Raw genomic sequence first — 14,450 nt, 5'->3', positions numbered from 1 at the left:
CATCAGCCACAAAGTGGGGCTGCTGCAATGCAACCAAACCACTGAAATATTTTCAGTCAACGTGTGTACAAACTTGGTAACTATTTTTCTTGACTTTGCCATAGCAAGAAGAAAAGCTGACAGAGCAAACAAAATGAAGTAGGAGAACTCTGAAAACTTTAGAGCTCTGTAATTCTGTGAATAAGGAACTAGGGGTTGTTTGAAACTGCTGATTCTCAACAAACACGAGCAGAATAGCCTAGTTTTGCCTAAAGATTATTCTGTATAGATATATTAAATACCATTGCCTACACTAAATCACTAATATCTGATCCTGGAAATGTATTCAACAATGTTCAGTCACTTGAATAAAATAATCATTACAAGCAGAACTACCCAAGTTAATCACATTTCCCGATGACTGTGTGTTCTTAGTACCTAACATCCTGACCTGCATAAACTTCTTTGTCTGACTCTGAAGTCGATACTTTTATGCATGGTTTGTGTGGTAGATAGCTCATACAATTCTGGGATGAAATGCTCTGTATAAATAGTTAATTTATTTCAATGTGCATTGCCACTACATCTCAAGATGCATACCAGAGCCCATCTTGTGCTGTCCTGCTGGAAAGACAATCTGCCACAAGTCTGGACTTTGAGGGATCAATTTGAGAAGTGTTGGAATTGCTATATGCAGAAATAGATGTGTTGCAAACTTCAATCACTGTAGGAAACCTGCTAGAAAATGTGGCTGCTCAGTTAATGAATCTGGAGAGTCAGATGGGCATATTGAAAGAAGATTGGAATGCACAGAAACTGAATTTCCACCTGAGGAGCTCAGCATATTTTCCAAGGTTCACAAAACATTATTCAAATGTCTTACTTCTAACTTGCGCCCCCACCTCTTCATTGGAGCTAACTTTGATATCAAGGATATAAAACATTGGCCCTCCCTTGACAATGTTTTTTGTTTTTTTAATTACGGATGGATACTGTAGTGTTTCCAATCCCATAAATAATTCCTTTAAATCATTTATTCTTATTTAGAGAAGAAATAGCTTTGGAAAATACAGTTTGCTCCTATGACTAGATTGACCAGGCCTGCCCTTAGTTTGAAGACCCTCTGACTTCACCCAGGTGGATATGGGAGGAGATGGAGATGGGTCCTGCTGACACAGATAATTCTACTCTGCACCATGAAGTCCTCTGCAGGTGAAAATCCTCTTTGGGTCTCATTAGCTACGAATCCCTTAGAACTGATTTTGTTCTCATACTGCAGTCATGAGGTTCCATCAAAGATAGGTATGGATTAGCATTTTCAGACACAGGAAAATATTAGCTTATTATTTCTGTCATTTTTCAGTGAAATATATAAAACTGAGAGAGATTTCTGCAATACTGATGCCAGTTTAAAGGAGCTTACAGAGTCTTTATCTGAGCAAATTTTCAAAATTAAAAAAATATATATTCAATATTCTTTATGATGAAAAAGAGGAAAATGATGCAAGGGAGTCTTCATCCATGTTAGATTCCTTTAAGGATAGTGAATGCAAACTTTAGCTGTATAAAATGGACACTCTTCTATCTATGCTTCTAGCAACTGAACACAGTGTGAATGAATCCTGAAAATAAGTATTCATAAATTAATGTAACTATTGCCTGAATTATTTAGATGACAGACAAAAATATATGAAGAGCCTTTATTGTTTAATGTAAAAAGTATTTATTGAAAAATGTAAAAGGAGGTGGCACTTTACATGTATAAAGGAAAATTTTTTTGGACAATATTTGGTATCTCTGCTTGTACAGAGCTGCACTGACAAATGCTGCACATTAATTGCAATCAATATTCTTTTCCAGTTTCTGCTAGAAGAAGCTCTAGTATATATTTTTCCTTTTTTTTCTTGGTGGATGTCCTAAGTTACATAGGAAAAATATTTATAATGTAAGCTCTTTGAATGACTGCAGGACTCTGCTGATAAAGATGTAGAGTGCATATTCTGCTGCAGAGATCTTTATACTGTGGAATTGATGGCTGATTACAAAGCAGCCTGTAGATCTAATTACAATTGGCAACCAGGAGATGAGGAAAGACTGCAGACAATTTTCCTCTATTTTTATACACAGTCCTTGTGGCATTCACATTGCTTTCAATAAGCGCGCTTCTGGCAAAAACTGTCAATGATGGTAATCGTCTGGATGACTGGCTTCGGAGAGGCTCCAAGCCTGACCTTTGCTATTGTAATCATCACCATCATCAGCATGAGGTTGCTGCCACCCCAAAGCTAGAACAAGTGCTTTAACTAGGCGGTAATTGCAGATTGTTAATGATGATGCTATTGATGATGCATTTTTGTCTGTGTTAATTGAAAATACATTATGCTGGGCTTATCTCTAGGTGGTGAATGACTAACACTTATAGGAAGAGATGTGTGGCTGAAGTAAGAAAAACAAACATCCTGTGTGACTCTTTGCTATACTTACCCCTCCTGATACACAATCAGTAATGTATAACACCATGATGTTTGAAAAGGGGGGACATAACATTCCAAGTCTGATTAAAAATTAAGAGCCTATAGATAAATGGAGCAATCTTAAGAATCATGGAAGCCTTTGGTATTGGCAATATTAGTGATATTATTTGTAATAATAATTGCAGCACAAGTATAAAAGCAGATCATGAATGCTGAATACGGCCAAAATACCAGTTTAGATACTTGGAGAAGGTGTGTTTTATGAAGGAGAGGGAATACAACTGGAAAGAGAGCACAGAACAAGGATCTATACGAATCTAGAAATTTGAGGATATGGAATTGTCTGCTGAAGCTGTGATAATCACAGTTTGCAGGAAAGATCAAAATTTACATGGTGGATTTTAACCTCTGGACAGATATAACTAAGCACCATAGAACTGATGTAAGACCCCTGGAAGTTTTTTGTTGGTTCTTTCGTTGTTTGAAAACACAAAGGAAAATAAATAGTGCTATTCAGCTCTTTGTGGAGGAGTTCTCATCACTGTTGCATCTGAGAGGTGAACAAACAAGTTTAGAGAAGCAAGAGCTTCATGTGGAAAAAGCAGTTTTAAGCCTTGAGTGAATGAGAACTCTTTTCAGTGATAAAATGCTGAGTGGCTGGAAGACTAACTGGACACGTGGGAGTCTAAATATGGGTCTCTGTGCTATTTTGGGGATCCTGCCTACTTTCCTCTGGATTTTATTTACCCCAGTATTTTTTCCCTGTGCTACAAGTGCAGAAGAGGTTGTTGAGTTTCATACCCAGAAAGAAAGAAAGAAGTTCAGGTCAATGTGTTCGACTCTCCACTTCTAGCTTTTGATTTATCTGCCTGATTTTCAGATTCAGAGAATCACGGTTGTATTTGTATTAGCACTTAGCCAAGTACATGCATGTTTTTTGATTGCACTGTAACATGGGTGTAAACAACAAGCACAGACAGTGTCAAGTGTATAGACTTGTCTATGACAAAGTATGTGGTAAGTGCTTTTGCACATTCCATTAAAGCAATATCTCTTAAAAATTAAATCTGACTAAATCAATGGGTTTCTATAAAAAGATTCACTGGAAACCAATAGAAAGCAATCACTGATGAATCTCTGCTCTACGGTGGTACGCATTAAACTTCATTGCTCTTGTTGTTAATCTACTTTCTAAAGACCAATCCTGTTGAAGAGACTTTGTTCCAACTGTTAAGTTTCTAGAAGTCTATGATATTCTTCAGAACCTTGCCATTACATCATAGCTCTCAGTAATGGCAAGATGAAGCAGGCAAAGTCCATGAAGTTCAGAGATGTCTGTGGACATGGTCAATGGGACACACACACTTTCTCTGAGTTCTCTATCTAGAAATGGGCCAAAATGTGATGAGTGGCAACTGCATTTTATGGCACATTGTACCTCTTTGGATAAATAAAGGGTTTTTATTAAGAGAGTCTTTCAACACTAGAAAATTTACATTAAAATAATTGGGACAAATCAGACTTTCCTTTAACTCTGCTGTCTTGTTTAGTTTGCATCAGATTTGAATTTGGTCCAACTTCCTTAAAACTTGATCCTCTAAGATGTATTTCAGTTGTACTCAAATTGGTTCTGGTATCACCTGCAATTACAGCAGATATTTTGATTCCAGTACAAATGGATGATTGTTCCTCCTCTGATATTTAAATACACTGTGGGGCTTTATAGGATAGCCAAGAAAGTTGCTTCCTACATTATGTTATCTTCTGAAGTGAAATTTAAGGTGTGTGGACACATATATTTCAATAGCCAGTTTCCTAGTCATGCCTCTGCAGGTATTCTACACAGTAGCTGGGGGAGTCACCTCCATCTGGAAGGTAAAAATAGGAGTAGTGAAGGCTGTTACCACCATCTTTTTTATTTATTCATGTTAAATGTCATACACAACCTGTTTCTCTATAGAAATGATTTTGATCCCCTATCTCCTTTCCCTCGGTTCAAACTCTACCCTCCGGAGCAGAGCTTACCTTTACCACTTATAGTGATGAAGCTTCTTCCTCCTCTCCATGCAATGATTTTATTACAACATTTAACCACTGAGGGTACTCAAACCTCTTCTTTTGCCAGTGGTTCCTAGAGCCATTTACAAATGTAAAATTGTTGTAAGGGAGGTGATATAACTCAAATCTGTGAATAACCTCAAAAACCTTTGTTTGCACTTTCCATATAACAGAGTCCAAAAATTGACAGTGGTTTACTCTTCTTATTACAGGAAATGTAAATCATTGCAAAGTATCCCACCTATCTTTCATAATGCTGGTTGGTAAACGTTTACTTTTTGCTGAGGCCACTAATTAATTTCAAATAAGTCTCCATAAAATATTCAACACACATTCTATGTTAATGAAGCCTAAGAACTTACGAGTACAGGAGAAAAGCAAGGTACTGCACTTACTTAGACCACTGATTAAATTAAGCCATGAAATTACTGCCTATTATGAAAAATGCATGCTTGTTTTACAGTTATCTACTTTCCTCTCTTCCTCTGTGTTTGTGTATTGCATCTGTATGTCGTTTTGCCATAAACCTGGCTTGTAAGCCCACAGTGGAGGAATCTGTCTTTATTAAAGGCTGTGCACAGCCCCGACATAGCAGCAGCCCTTGTTCTTGACAGGCACCTCTTTGTATGAAGGTGATGGACCCTGCAACGCACAAAACTCTCCAGCTTCCCTCATTCAAATACCGAACTGCATGTGCTATTGGAAGAAGCCTGCTCATACCTGCCCTGGCTCCTCTGATCCATCAGGTTTATCACGCTGGATCATCCTGTTGTTTTGCCGGCTGCAGTCCCAACAGGGCTAATATGTGGTTCTTCAGAAGGCAGCAAATACCTCCTACCATGCCGCTAGGTGATTATGCAGGGCTATACCTCTTTTCTATGAGACATCAGTGTTATTCAGAGACACTGAAATAGTAATAAGGCTTTTCTGTTTAAAAACAATCCTGTTGCAAATGGGTATATATGAGAGCATAGCAGAGATGTAAAATACACAATCAGGTTCTTATGGCACTATTGCCCAGGGGGCACTGGAAACAGAAGTATGCTCCTCACATTTTGTTTTTGGTGAGGTTTATTCTTTGCAATGCTTCTGAATATTCAGCCAGCACTTCCGTGCTCCCTACCTTCCTCTGGGTGTTTGGGACGGCAGCCTCACCACAAGCAGCTGTTCGCCGCGCCGCCGCCAAGGTCCTTCGCTGCACTTCAAGCACTCGAATTCAGCGCTACCAATAATTTATGGACGTGTATCTTCATGAATGTCAAAAGTAAGCCCTAAAAATCTGAACCTGCCCTCCAAAGGTTTAAATATTTCAAAATAGCATTTAAGTGGCTTTCTGTTGTCCCAAATTTCTCAGGATTTTACAGAAGTGCTTGTTGGCCACAGAAAAAAAAAAAAAAAAAGTACATTTCCCACCGATAATGTAACCAAAACAGAAATGTTTAAATCCAAATATCAACAGTAGATTCTCAGCCACAAACATGTTACTCCAAGGGGTGATCACCATTTAAAAATGTGTTAAATTATTTCCCAACACAATCTGTGAATAGGTAGGTATGAAGAGTTGATCATTCAAATGGTTCAGCTCTGTCTTTGGATGGTGTATATTTACAGGCTTATCTAATAAGTGTTCTTGAATATGGCTACTTGTTTTTCTTCTGCATGGCAGTTTTCCATCATACTGTAAACTTGATGCAAGGTATGTAAAAGCCATGGTACAATGCTTTGATTGCCCAAAATTTTCTTTCTAATGTTTGGGAAATCTTGATAAGGTTTCATATTATAAAAAAAAAAACACCCTATATTTAAATACATTATTAACAGCTGTATTTATAACACAGGAGCTACCACAGTGTCAGGGTCTGACAGCTCATGTTGATGTCACAGTAATGTTGCATTGAGATTAGAAGCATCTGCAGCCCTGGAGTGTCCCTCTGGAGCCTGGCACAACTTTAGGGCTGTCCTTTGTCAGTGGGGGGATCTGGTGCCATGGTTCCACTGTGCCATGGTCCCTTGGGCTGCTCAACACTCTGAGACACAGGGCTCACTGGCTGTGCAAGACCCATAAAATATCTGCCTGATTTTCCTCACTGAACACGAGCTAGAGGTTAATAATGTTGGGGATGTTTGATTCCCTGCTGTTTTAAATAATTTCATGGGGAACCTAATGTGATAGGAGACTAGTTAGAAAGGTTATTACCCTCATCAAACTACAGCAGTTCTTCCATATTATTTTCTGCCTAATTCTCAGTCTCCTGTCTCTTCATCCACTGCAGATGATTCTTCCAAAAGACAACTCATGGTTGGGTGGAGGAAAGCTCAGTCTCTGGCCAGTGTCACGCCAATGCTTGTAGTGATGTCTGTCCTGATCTGCTGGAGGAATGACACATACAGACAGCACCTCCCTCAGGGGCTCTCTGATGGGCCTGGCTGGGTAGCCTTGTCCCAGCCCCAGACCCAGACTGTCAGAGAATGAGAGGGTGAGTCACCACATCTTCCAAAGAAGCAATCTGCCTGCCGCAGAGAATATCCTGTGTTGGGAAGTATCCACAGGATCACTGAGTGCAACTCCTGGCTCCACACAGCACCAACCAGAATTCATGAGAGAGATGTCCAAACACTCCTTGAACTCCAGCGGCTTGGGGCCATGCAGCTTGGCCCAGGGCAGTGGGCTCTGTGCAGCCTGTTCAATGCATACCACCCTCTGGGTCAGACCCTGTTCCTAACCCCCAGCTGCTCCTCCCCCAACACAGCTCCATGCTGTTCCCCCAGGCCCTGTTGCTGTCACAGAGAGCAGAGCTCAGCGCTGCCCTCCGCTCCCTGTGAGGAGCTGCAGCCACCATGCCATGTCTTGGTCTTTCTCTTTGATTTCAGCTTAACATATTTTCTTCTGTCCATTCGGACTGAGATTCAGCACCCTTGTTGATATATATTTTTAATCTTTCCCTCCTTTCATGAAATGTCTGTCTAAGCTGATTTCTGCATAGTATTTTTTTATCCTTAAGCTTCCCGTCTGCCTTTTTTCTCCTTTGGGTTGCTCTCACTGATCTCCCATCCTTTCTCCATGTTGCTTTTAAAGGGGATGGAGTTTTGCAGCCTGCTCAGCTTTTCAATACAGACCTCAGAAATGTCTCACTGATAATGGGAGCCTGACTTTAAAAAGGTATTTGTAGGAGGCTGCAGTGCCTTGGCATGGTCATCTGGCCAAGGGGAAAACTGTTTAATTCACTAAAACACAGACTGCAGTCCAGATGTCATTTCTGAAGAAATTTTTCTTCTTGATGTACATCTATATGTCACTCTTCAAATTTGTATAATTTCAAGTAATTTCTATGAGAAAAGAAAGATTTTTTCCTTAGTTTCAAGACTTTTCTTGAGAGATGGATGTGTTTTAGAAATTGAAATATTAAATATTTTGGTACTTTTCTGTGATTTTTTTTTTCAGTTACAACAGAATTTTTAAAATGTTTTATATTTCGCTTTGTTTTCTCTTCCTCTTTTTTGGCAGCAAAAGGGTAATGCAAAAAATGCTAAAGCAGAAAAATAATTCGATAATATTTCAAAAATCCAGAGGTAATATTATGACAATTTTTAAAATGAAACACATTATTTTTGGAAGCAGCAGAGGGAAAATTATTATGAAGTCTTATAAAATTTGCCCTTTTCACTTTAATAATCATGTTTTATAGCTCCAAGTTACCAATAATGCTCAAGACAATGCAGTGGTTTGGTCTAAAAGAAAACAATTGTCCGAATTTCAGAAGCTGGATACAAAGCTTGACCTCATTGCTTTGTAGACTGCCACACAGAGCACTTGGAATAAGACCCTAAGTGCAGTCATTTGTGTGATGAGATTTTGCCTTCATTGTCCCAAGCAAAAATTGAAATGGAAAATCGCATTGGTTTAGTAGTATCCCTCAAACTAGATCTGAAGGGATTTATGTTTCTCGACAATAAAATCCAGACCAGTTTTGGCACAATGTAAAAATTCAATTCTAAAATACCTGTGACATTATGTATTCTCCAATTTGTCATAGATTTTTCCTAAGTTAAAGTCGATCAATCTAATTTCAGTTTTCTTGTTTCTTATTGAGACCAGCTCAAGACATGGACATTGGGTACAATTTATAGGATTCCAATAAAAGCAAATGCTTTTGGAAGAATTTTGGCTTTCACATCTATCTGTCCCTTCCTGCTTCCCACTTACAAAGCTGACCACACTGCATCTGAACCACAGCCCTGAAATCTGGTTACAATTCAATGGCCTGAAGTTATGATGGGTGTGTAGTTGGAGGGGGGCAGGTAGAAAAGGGGCCAATACAAACAACTGTTCCCTCTTGACGTAAGGGGTAGGAAAGTGGCAGAAACTCCCCCAGAACTTTTTGCCTAAGAGCCTTAATTTGCTGCACATAACGTGCATTCATATCAGCTCCTGCAGCCAGGTTTGAATTCACACAGGCAGGTAAAATACAGAGATTTGAGGTTTTGCTTATTCTCAAGCACATTGCTACCTATGAACCATATTTTTAAAATGCATTCTTTGAGATTTGAGCTAATAATGTGAATGACATTCAGTGAGATTGCCAAATGCTGGTAATTTACTTTCATTTTCACATTAATGTGGGCCCACCTGTGATGAATTGGAAACTAAATAAGCACATCAGTTTTAATTAGTTATTTCAGAGACTGGATCTAGTTAAACAGCAGCATTCATTCTTATTTATTAAAGAGCCACAGAGACGACTGCATTCTTTGCAGAGTTCCCTCTCCTTCCCTCTCATCTCCTCCACTTTTACTGGAATATTTCAGAGGAGATGAGCTTAACCAGGGGACTCCTATGGGTTTAATAGCACAGTCATTGCAGCATTGCATGAGCTAGATATTTTTCCAAATTTACAGGAATTAAGACTCTAAATATTGTTTTATTCTGCAGTGGAAACCAAACAAAAACCTGAGCAATTGGAATAAACTCATTGTTTTGCCTTTGCCAATTAGAAGTGACTTTCCATAGACAATTGTCAGCTCATCCCACTGCACTGGAGGGATCCATCTCCAGTGAACAGAGGCAGTTGGAGTACCTGCTGGAAGCACTTCCACCTCTGGAGGGAAGGGGCTGTAAGGAGGATGGGAATGCTTAGTGCTGCGTTGGAGGGGTGAGGCGAGCTGCCTGGCAAATGCTTTTTTCCTCCTGGGACAGGCAGTGACAGGGAAGTCTGCCTCTTGCCATCCTGTACGGACTTAGTTTTTTCCCCCTGGTGAGTCAGCAGTGAGGCTGAAAGGCAATTTCATACTGCTGAATGCTTGGTGTTTGTGTTGGGGCTACCAGCATGCAGTTGTTGTTGTTTTCTGTTTCAGTAGACAGTCATTCGCTGCAACGACAACACTGCGAGGGATTTGTGTTTATTTGCTGTTCAAGTGTGTACAGAGATTTTCTCTGCCCTGATTCCACTTCTTCTCCCAGTGTTTTGCAGTCCCACTCTCCTCTCCAAGCCAGTTTTCAATAGAAACCTGAGGTTTGAGCTGCTGCTGTACTGCAGCCTTGCAAGAAGGAAAAGGCATAAGGATAATCTTAAGCTTTAAAAAAAATATCTGCAGCATCTTTATAGATTGAATGTCAGCTTTAAGACAAATCTATGCAGTTATATATGTGAATAATATATTTATAATATATATGATACATAATACTTAATATATAATAAATATATAATATATATAATATGTGATATGATAATATATAATCATACTTATTTATAGAGCTATTAATTTCTGGTTAACAGCCATAGCAGAAGGAGGTGTAACATCGCAGGAGTGAATTTTGAACTGTAGCCTTTGGCACACCTCTCCCTCTCATCCTCATTTTTCCTCTGTGTGGTGAGAAACATGGAACTGCTGTCAGGAGAGCAATTGGTAAAGCCGATGTTTTGACTTAAAACCAGCTTTGTGTTTTTACTACCTCCTCTGTTTTCATCATTGGTATTTCAGAAGGAAGGACAAACAAGTGATAAACGGGGAGGATGTAGTGCTAGTGACAAACAGTCTTATGTGGAGCCAGATAGAACATGTATGAACACCTTAGAAATATTTGCCCAAGTCCTGGCTTGTTGCACTGATGTTTCAGCCTACCATCCAAGAAATATTTTTTCTGCATTTTACAAGTAAATGAGTTGCTTGGAGGCAGTGCAGGAAATAGCAGGGAGAGCCTGAAGGTGAATTCACATCTAATTTGGATTTCAAGTAGTTTGTTTTAAAAATGTGTGTGCTTTTAAGCAAAAGTAGTTAGCATTTAAGTTCAAGACAAACAATCCAGAGCTGCCCCTGCTCTCTGAGCATAGCATGTGGCATTATCTCAGCACGTACCTGTGCCAGAGTGTTCTGGGAAGGAGTACTGGGAGAAGATGCTCACAGGCTTTCCTTCCCTGAATCTGCTGTGAAGAGGGGGAAACAGTCCTCTGAATAGACATAACCTACTGAAAATAAAGTTGTGCTGACAGCTTCACGAAGCCAAATGCATTGCTTTAAGCATATTCCAGAGCCTTTAAAGACAATCATATTTTGATGAAAATGTTTCGTGTAGTAGCTTTAAAGAAACAGATGAGATGCACTAAATGAACACAGATATAACATGTAAAATAAATTTCAACAAATATCAGGTCACGGCTGGTTTGGGACAGCCTCCTGGCTCCTAAATCAAGCAGAGCTTCATGAGAGAGCCGAGCTGGAGCTGAACTGTGAAGGCTGAAGACAGTGGAGGAGGAGGAGGAGGATGTGAGTTCCCCTCCAGTGTGTTGAGTACTGTGCTCAGTTCTGGGCCTCTCACTACAGGAAAGACACTGAGGTCCTGGAGTATGTCCAGAGAAGGGCAATGAAGCTTGTGAGGGTTCTGGAGGACAAGCCTTGTGAGGAGCAGCTGAGGGAACTGGGATTGTTTAGCTGGAAGAAGAGGAGACTCAGGGGAGAACTTCTCTCTCTCTACAACTACCTGAAAGGCAATTGCAGTGAGGTGGGGTTCAGCCTCTTCTCACAAGAGAGGGTATGGTTTCAAGTTGCACTAGGGGAGCCTCAGGTTGGATATTGGAAAAACTTCTTAGAAGGAGTAATAATTCATTGGAACAGGCCTCCCAGGGAGGTGGTAGAGTCACCATCCCCGGAGGTGTTCAAGAAACATGTAGATGTGGCACTGAGGGACATGGGTTAGTGGGCATGGTGGAGATGGCTTGGGTTGGACTGGATGAGCTTAGAGGTCTTTTCCAACCTTAATGATTCTATGATTCTACTGCCTATTTTTTCTTTTTCTTTTTTTTTTCGTTTTGTGCTCTCCAGAACACAATAGCAGCTCCTGATTTCTCAAACAAACTTCTCTGCTGCCAATTTTTTGCATTTTTCAAGCATGCTGCTACAGTTTGGAAGCAGCTGTTTTGCAATGAGCTTGCACTCCTCATCTCAAACTTTGCACTATCTAAATCTGGACTTTACTAAGTTTCCATCAACTGACCTAAATTGCAGATGTTATCTGGCCTGCCCCTTTGCAGTTTTTAAAGAAGGCAGATTTACTGCTGAATGCTCTGCTTAAACAAATTTTCCGTAACATAAAGAAATTATTAAGTACTTATTGATAGAACTCTCATAAAAATGGCTAAATGGGGGAAAATGAGACAGACTTAACTTCTTAATCCTGCAAAAGAGCACCTTGGTTTCTAGATTATCTGAATCATTCATCAGATCCTCTGCAAAATGTGACTTTTCTTACAACCTGTGGCACCCATTTAATTTGGGGGTAGTGTACAGAAACAGTGCAAGGAGAAATAAAGGCAGCTCCAACAGCAACAGGCAGAGTGATCCAAGCTTGCTATGCATGCTGGTGGCTTGACTGCATAGCCATCCAGCAGAAGGCAAAGAGAAATTCCAGCATTCTCCCTTTTCCTGAACTTGAGGCATAGGGATGAGGAATAATACTCAGCTGCCAAAAAGGGGGAAAGTACTTAAAGTCAAATCTGTAATGCCCCTTAAATCTTGTGTACAGCTACTACATGGAAATGCTGGAGAGCAAGGCACTAGCAAGTGCAGTGCCGTGAAAATACTAAGGAATAGATTGGTATTCTGTGATTCAGGTGAAATGTTGTTCAGAAAGGCAGACTTACAAGGATAGAGATTGTATGAAACGTGTGTGTGAGAAGAAGGGGTTAAATTTTCTAGGCAGACATTGACTCATCATATCATAACAAAACCTGCTAGAGCCGGTTAATGATGTGTCTGATACTTCAGCAAGTGACATAATGTTGAAATTTGGAATCAAAGCTGTCAGGAAATCGCTCCTTGCTCAAACACAAGATATTCATGATGAAAACCTGTTGTAATCTCCCTCTCCTGAGCCATTATACTGAAGGGACAAGGGGGAGTATTGCCTCGTGACATTTCTTTCTGATCCTTCTTGAAGTGCTGCAGCTTTTCAGAGAAGTTTCTAGGCATGGTTTTCTCTGCTGATTGCTAATATGATACGGCAGTCCTTCAAAGGAGCAGAACGCATAGGGCTGCAGCTTTGGGGCTTATTTATGCAATCAGCAACTAAGAATTTTTTTCCCCTGCTAAATAGCTCAACATACAAATACTGAACTTAAGGACACAGTCCTTTCAGTGTTGTGTTCCCAGTTTGTCTCTCTCTGGGCCAGTTGCTATGCTTTGGGGTAGTGTGGTGTAATGTCTATTGTCTCCAGGACAAATTGCAAGTGCTCTATATGTATCAGTGTCTGCTGATCAACTCTGTCAATGAACTGCTGAAATAGAAGTGCTAAGGGGAGGAATTTGTACTTATACCAGAGAACAACAAATTAAGGTACTGTGTGCCAAGTAAGTGTGCCAAATTCTCACCTGTGATGTGAAAAGAGGTAGGTCTCAGGGAGAGGAAGCCATGAGATTGACTCCTAGCCTTCTTTGGATCAGCAAAGCTCATCAGCTTTTCTTAATTTTCTTTTGTTACAAGATCAATTTAATACTTATCAATTTAATACACAGAGGGTAAATGTGCAATCTTGAGATGGAAACCACTCTCTCCAGTTTGAGGGCTGAGTTAATAGCTGTAGTAGATTTATGTTGAGAAATAAAGGTGAATGGATTTGTTTGTGTCTCTATTCCTCCACTGGGCACTGCCATAGTTAAATGGGGGATGTCTGTTGCACTCACTAATCATTTCCAGAGCTGTCACTCCTGGTTCTAGGGTGAGAGTGTAGTGTCCTGCAGGCACCGCAGCACTGTGGACTTGGGGCTCCTACTGCATATGTGAGCAATTGAGCTGTAATTACTATGATAATTAAGGATTGGTCTGACCACATTTGGACTTTGAGAATATTTAGACAGTGCTCAAGGTGAGATGGCTGCTTAAGCCTGGATCACAAGTGTGGTGTTCACATTCTGGTCCTTTGGATGTGATTACATTTAAGGGGCCTCTTCAGACCTTCTCATTCTGCAGTGTTTTCTACTCACATCCCAGGGTGTCTCCTTTCCAGGGCTGTTGCTTCTCAGGTTCTTTCTGCATTGGTGTTTGGCTGTTCCCCCTAAGCCATTCACTATGGGATGCTATTGATAGAGGCTTTGGTCTCCCTCTCCCACAAAAGCAAAGTGATCTGCTGGATCAACTTGCTGCACTGAATTGCCCTACAATCATAGGATGTTTACACATGATAGTTGGCTGTGAGAACTTAAAAGAAAATGGAGCCAGAATAAGTGTACAAGGAGGGATTATCTTTCCAGAGGTAGCTTGCCTTTAGCCGAATTAAAGGATACTGCCAAACTGGCCAAATGATCCCTGGTGACAATTGATTTTCTTTCCTTGCAGCCTAGGGACCTCTCAGCCCTGCTGCAGCTATCCCATCTGCTGCTTGTAGGGAGCATCAGCTGCTGAGGGAGCAGCCACCTACTGGTTAGCAGCAGTGAGGCAGTCAGGTGTGG

Source organism: Meleagris gallopavo, chromosome 3, assembly GCF_000146605.3.
Source record: "Meleagris gallopavo isolate NT-WF06-2002-E0010 breed Aviagen turkey brand Nicholas breeding stock chromosome 3, Turkey_5.1, whole genome shotgun sequence".
NCBI lineage: Eukaryota > Metazoa > Chordata > Aves > Galliformes > Phasianidae > Meleagris > Meleagris gallopavo.
The sequence above is the reverse complement of the archived record's forward strand: the minus strand, read 5'-3'. Positions refer to the sequence as shown.